This window comes from Bos mutus, chromosome 26 (genome assembly GCF_027580195.1).
Source record: "Bos mutus isolate GX-2022 chromosome 26, NWIPB_WYAK_1.1, whole genome shotgun sequence".
NCBI lineage: Eukaryota > Metazoa > Chordata > Mammalia > Artiodactyla > Bovidae > Bos > Bos mutus.
In genome coordinates this window covers 37,886,347-37,893,440 of record NC_091642.1, presented here as the reverse complement: position 1 = coordinate 37,893,440, position 7,094 = coordinate 37,886,347, and positions in this window count along the sequence as shown.

Genomic DNA, 7,094 nt, shown 5'->3' with positions numbered 1-7,094 from the left:
AATCAATGGTGGAAAAAGATCAGAACAGGGCTGCCTCTAGGGCATGAGTGAGGCTTGTATTGACCAGGAAGGGATTAAAAAAAAAACTTCTAGGGGTTTTTGCAATACACTATATCTTGATAGAGGCTTGGGTTACATTTAAGATTTGTATATTTCATTGTATGAAAAATTTACCAAAGAACAACCCCAAGCTTCTAAACAATTATTAAACCCAAATTGTTTATATCCATGCTGAAGTGTTTAGGGGTGAAATATATTTGCAACTTATTTTCAAACATGTAAAAAATTAATATGGATGATATGAATAGACAGAAATGAGTATTAGAGTTATATGAGAAAGCAAATATAGTAGAATTGTAGAATCTAGGTGGCAGTTATATGAGTGTTGACTGCATAATTTTCTTCAACTTTTCTGTATTTTTAAAAAAACTCCATGATAAATGTTGGAAAAAATAGAAATAGAAAATGAAACTATTTTGAAATTACCATTAAAACTATCATTCCTATAGTTAAAATTAATGTATATTAGTATCTTTTCAGATTTGTGTTACATGATTTTTTAAAGGAAACAAAGGTCATGTAATTCTTACATTTCCATTACCCGTCACAAATTTCATTTTGCTCCCCACCCTACTTCCACCCAGGGGTAATCAGCATCTTATCATAAGTTTGGAGTGTATTCTTACAATCCACTTGTAAAAATTTTATACTTGTCTATGCATGTATGTAAAACTAATGTCAAGTACAGTCATTGTGTCTTCATTTATAATAATGAAAAATTGGAAAAACCTAAATGTCAATCAGTGGAGAAATGAATAAGCTATGGGTTTTTACATGATGCAATCAATCTTGGAAACAATGTTAATTAATGAAAGCAAGCTTATAAATTATACTTTTATTGTTAATGGGTATACATATATGTGGCAAAATTACAAAAACATGGGCAGGAAGTACGCACACAAACTTGACAGTAACAGTCATTTCTGGGAAGGTAGGGAGGGGAATGTGATTAGAAAGGGCATAAAAGACCTCAGTCACACCTTTAGTTTCTTGAAAATTTATTTGACGCAAATATGGTAAAATATTAACATTTGTTCAACTTGAGCAGTGTGTACATATAGGGATTTATTTGCTGTATTTTTCTGTATGTTGGAAATAATTCATAATTTGAAAATACAGTGTAGCTTTGTAAATATAGTTTTTAGAATTTATAGAAATCATATGATAGTGTAAATGTTCTGCAGCATGCTTTTTAAAATTCAGCTTATGGTTTTAAGCTTTGTCCATATTGGTATATGCAGATCTGGTTATCTAATTGCTGTTCTTGGTATCCAGTCATACAACTATATCCCATGCAATTTAGCCATCACTCTGCTGATGGACATTTAGGTCATTTCCATGGATATTATTATCAATACAGTTTTATGCAACAGACTCTGCTTACTGTAAATCTTTCTTGACAAGATGTACAGACTGTATTAGGAGGATGAAGAAAGAAAAGAAGCAGAGGAGACTCTTGGAAGCAGCATATGTGTCCCTCAAAAGTCAAAACAATTGCCTGGTGATAATTAATGAGACGTTCAAAGCACATTACCTTTCCAAATGATTTGGATACCACTCTGCCAAGTATGGGCTTCGCAGGTGGCGCTCGTGCCAGTGCAGGAGACATAAGAGATGAGGGTTCGATCCCTAAGTTGGGAAGATCCCCTGGAGGAGGGTATGGCAACCAGTATACTTGCCTGGAGAATCCCATGGACAGAGGAGCCTGACGGGCTACAGTCCATAGGATTGCAAAGAGTTGGACACGATTGAAGTGATTTAGAACACAGGTTTTCTGAATAAATAATGCTGCAGTGAACAAGATCTTGTGGACAGGAGTGTTCCCTAGAGTGGTGATCTTTAAACTGCAGTGTGTGTACTCCTGAGAATACCAAAAACTTTTCAAGAAGTCTTTAGGCCTAAGTTGATATTTTTTATTTTTATTTTTTTTAAATTTTATTTTATTTTTAAACTTTACATAATTGTATTAGTTTTGCCAAATATCAAAATGAATCCATACAGGTATACATGTGTTCCCCATCTAAGTTGATATTTTTAAAACTCAATTTCAAGATCTTCAACCTCCATATGTGTGCTTTCCTCCATATGTTTATTTGAGCAGTCCTGGGTCTAGGCCTGTGGTTGGGTGCTGTGCAGGTTGTCATTTTCCACCTCCATTCACAATTGCTCTTCTCTCACTTGACTACAGAAAGGCATAGTTCTCATCCATATCACCTTTCATTTGCTATTTTATGCATAAAATTTAATATTTATGTGTTTTATATATTAAATTTTTATTTTGAAAATTTAACCTATTAATCTATTTAAAATATATTTTTGTTTTTAGCATGAGACAACAATGTAATTATAAATCTAATGACTTTGACATAATAGTCTAAATAATACAACTGGACACTTTATACTCTAATATTCATATCAAAGTCTCTTTGATCATATGGGAAGTATAAAGTTTATGGAAGTATCATTCCACTATCTTACTAGAATTCCCTGAAGTCATGGTGGCCATATAAGACAGTTCTGGTCATGAGATATAATTCTATTAAGAATTGGTGGAAGCTTTCTGCTTTCTTGAAACAAGCACCCCTCCGTTTCCCTCTTCTGTTTGGATGTATGACACCTGGTAGCAAAGGAGCCATCTTTCCAGCTCATCTTTCCAATAGAGCTGTTATCTCAGGGGAAGCTGACTCCACTCTCATCTCCTGGATGGTCTAAGGATAATTCCGTCCCCGTTGCTGGAGGTTGGTTTAGTTTTAGGTGTGACACAATTCTGTATACTTTGTTCATGTTTGCAGTCAGCTTCTGGGAAAGTTTTTCCCTGATCTTAAAAGAGATTCAAGGAAAGCCAGTCTTCCTCCCCCTTCCCTTGGATACTTTTCTTTTGCAATATACAAGTTTTACAGTTTAGTCAGTTCAAGTTTATGGGTTTTTTTTTTTTTTTTCCTGATTGTTAAGTATTTTTTGTGCATTAAGAAATCCTTTTCTACCCTGAGGTAAAAATATTCAACATAGCCTCCTAATAGTTTCCAAGTTGTGCTTTCAATTTCAGAACCTTAATCCATCTAAGATTTATTTGGGGATATGATAATGAAGTAGGGATTTGATTTTCCCCTCCACATGGAGAGCCAATGGTCCAACATTCTTTATTTAATAGTTCTTTTGCCATTGATCTTCAAAGCCACCTTTCTGGTGATAAAAAAAAAAAACAATAGCTAAAATTTATTTACCACTTAGTATTTTTTTAAGCATATCACGTATCAACTCATTTGATCCTTACAACTACTTTATAAAGTATAGGTTCATGATCCATTATTTACAATTCTGGAATTGAAAAACGCATGAATATGATACTTTTAAAAAATTCATTTGGGAGCAAAACCTGACCTAAACTTCCATGCAGCTATTTATTTATGTTGTTGTTGTTTTTTAAAGATATTTTCTATTTATATCCGTTTTGGCTGTTCCTTATGGCATGTGAGATGTGAGATTTTAGTTCCCCATGGAACCCATGCCCTCTGCATTGGAAGCACAGGGTCTTACCTACTGGCCCACCAGGAAAGTCCCTGCCATGCAGCTATATAGAGTCTCTTCTTTAGTCCTCTTAGTATGGCTATTCATACATTTTGCTGCAGAACTGTAAATGTACTTGACTATTGGGTGTGGCCCTAGAAGCTTTTGGGGTGTGACAAGGTATATGCATTGGATTACTTTTCAAAATCTAAAACATTCTAAATTCAGAAAACCATTTAACCAAGGTCTCAGATAAAGGTTATGTTGTTGTTGTTTAGTTGCTGCTAAGTCATGTTTTTTTGCAACCCTGTGGACTTGTAGGCCACCAGGCTCCTCTGTCCATGGGTTTCCCAGGCAAGATAATGGAGTGGGTTGCCATTTCCTTTTCTAGGGGATCTTCCCGACCCAGGGATCGAACCTGCAACTCCTGCCTTGGAACACGGATTCTTTACCACTGAGCCACCAAACCCCAAAGGTTGTGTACTAGTACTACTTTTATCCCCATTTCACAGCTGAGGAAATTGAGACATAAAATTTAAGTCATTTGCTTAAGGTTGCATAGTTAACAAAAAATTTACTCAATGGAGTTAATAACATTTTTGAGTGCTTAGAGTTATAGTCACTTGTGAACTCCGGGAGATGGTGATGGACAGGGAGGCCTGGAGTGCTGCGATTCATGGGGTCGCAAAGAGTCGGACACAACTGAGCGACTGAACTGAACTGAACTAAATGCTTTATATTCATTTTTTCCTTTAAACCTTGGCCAATAACCTCAGATATTGGCAGATGACACCACCCTTATGGCAGAAAGTGAAGAAGAAGTAAAGAGCCTTTTGATGGGCGTGAAAGAGGAGAGTGAAAAAGTTGGCTTAAAGCTCAACATTCAGAAAACGAAGATCATGGCATCCAGTCCCATCACTTCATGGCAAATAGATGGGGAAACAATGGAAACAGTGTCACTGCAGACTGCATCCATGAAATTAAAAGACGCTTACTCCTTGGAAGGAAAGTTATGACCAACCTAAACAGAATATTAAAAAGCAGAGACATTGCTTTGCCAACAAAGGTCCATCTAGTCAAGGCTATGGTTTTTCAAGTAGTCATGCATGGATGTGAGAGTTGGACCATAAAGAAATCTGAGCTCTGAAGGATTGATGCTTTTGAACTGTGGTGTTGGAGAAGACTCTTGAGAGTCCCTTGGACTGCAAGGAGATCCAACCAGTCCATCCTAAAGGAGATCAGTCCTGGGTCTGGAAGGACTGATATTGAAGCTGAAACTCCAATACTTTGGCCACCTGATGTGAAGAACTGACTCATTTGAAAAGACCCTGATGTTGGGAAAAACTGAAGACAGGAGGAGAAGGGGACAGAGGATGAGATGGTTGGATGGCATCACTGACTCAATGAACATGAGTTTGAGTGAACTCCGGGAGTTGGTAATGGACAGGGAGGCCTGGCGTGCTGCTGTCCATGGGGTCGCAAAGAATCAGACACGACTGAGTGACTGAACTGAACAACCCTATAAGGTGCTATTATTGTCCCCATTTTCCAGAAGAAGCAGTTGAAGCTTAGAAAGGTTATACAACTTCCCTGGACACACAACTATTAAATGCGGTGAGGAAGGATTTAAAAACAAGCTATTCTGACTTCAGTATATTTATTACACTATGCCTTACCAGTCTGTAACACGTTTAGAACTACATATCGTATCTAATTACCTCTTGGATATTAAAGAGTAAGGGTTTTTTTTTTAATGCGTATCAGATCATTTTACTCCCATGCTTAAAACCCTCCTATGACTTCCTATTGATTTCAAATGCATGCAGCAGTAATTGGCAGCTTGAGCGAGCAGTAGCTGGAAGCAAGATCTTAATTTCCCAGACTGGGAGTCCTAACCACTGGACCACAGGGGCAAGCAGTTAGGGCTAGAGCCCCTAGTCCTTGCCTGCCTAATAAAGAATGAATTCAGGCAAGAAGGCAGAAGATAAAGAGTAAGTAAAAAGTTTATTTGAAAAGAAAAGTATGGGCAAACTCAGATTCGTGCCTTTGGGAAGTTTAAATCCTTTAGGGGACAGTTTTCCAGGTCTTTGTCTTCCTTCAGGCCAATCATCTTGCTTTGTTCCCCCACACCCCATGGGTTAATCTGTCTCAGGACCTTCCCCTGAGGTGTGCATGCACCCCTCAGCCAAGATGGTCCTCAAAGTGCAGGCTTCTGGGAGGAGCAAGACTCATTATGGCCTGGAATTATCCCCTGACTTTTGACCCCAGTGAGCCTTTCTGCACATATGTAGTGTCTCCCTTGTCCCCAAAATGGGGGAATGGAGATCCCTTAATCCTTTACTCAAACAGGGTTTTGTCCTTGTTTGTCCTTGTGTCCTTGCCATGGGCTGAATGAAGCACAAGCTGGAATCAAGATTGCCAGAAATATCAATAACCTCAGATATGCAGATGACACAACCCTTAGGGCAGAAAGCAAAGAACTAAAGAGCCTCTTGATGAAAGTGAAAGAGGAGAGTGAAAAAGCTGGCTTAAAACAACATTCAAAAAACTAAGATCACGGCATCCGGTCCCATCACTTCATGGCAAATGGGGAAACAATGGAAACAGTGACAGACTTTATTTTCTTGGACTTCAAAATCACTGCAGATGGTGACTGATCCATGAAATTAAAAGACGCTTGCTCCTTCGAAGAAAGTTATGACTAACCTAGACAGCATACTAAAAAGCAGAGACGTTACTTTGCTGACAAAGGTCCATATAGTCAAAGCTACGGTTTTTCCAATAGTCATGTATGGATGTGAGAGTTGGACTATAAAGAAAGCCGAGCACCAAAGAATTGAGGCTTTTGAACTGTGGTGTTGGAGAAGACTCTTGAGAGTCCCTTGGACTGCAAGATCAAACCAGTCAATCCTAAAGGAAATCAGTTCTGAATGTTCATTGGAAGGACTGTTGCTGAAGCTAAAATTCCAGTACTTTGGCCACTTGATGTGAAGAACTGACTCCTTGGAAAAGACCCTGATGCTGGGAAAGATTGAAGGCAGGAGGAGAAGGGGACAACAGAGGATGAGATGGTTGGATGGCATCACCAACTCGATGGACATAAGTTTGAGCAAGCTCCGGGAGGTGTTGATGGACACAGAAGCCTGGCTTGCTGCAGTCCATGGGGTCACAGAGTTGGACACAACTGAGCGACTGAACTGAACTGTCCTTGCCATGATTATTACCTTGACTATTGCCACGACTTGGCTCAGAGGTTAAAGCGTCTGCCTGGAATGTGGGAGACCTGGGTTCGACCCCCTGGGTCGGGAAGATCCCCTGGAGAAGAAAATGGCAACCCACTCCAGTACTCTTGCCTGGAGAATCCCATGGAGGGAGGAGCCTGGTGTGCTACAGTCCATGGGGTCGCAAAGAGTAGGACACGACTGAGCTACTTCACTTCACTTTAATTGCCACGACTATTACCTTAAGGTATTTACAAGAGAGAAAGACTGGTTATTTACCCTGTTTCTGTTGTTACTTCCATTTTG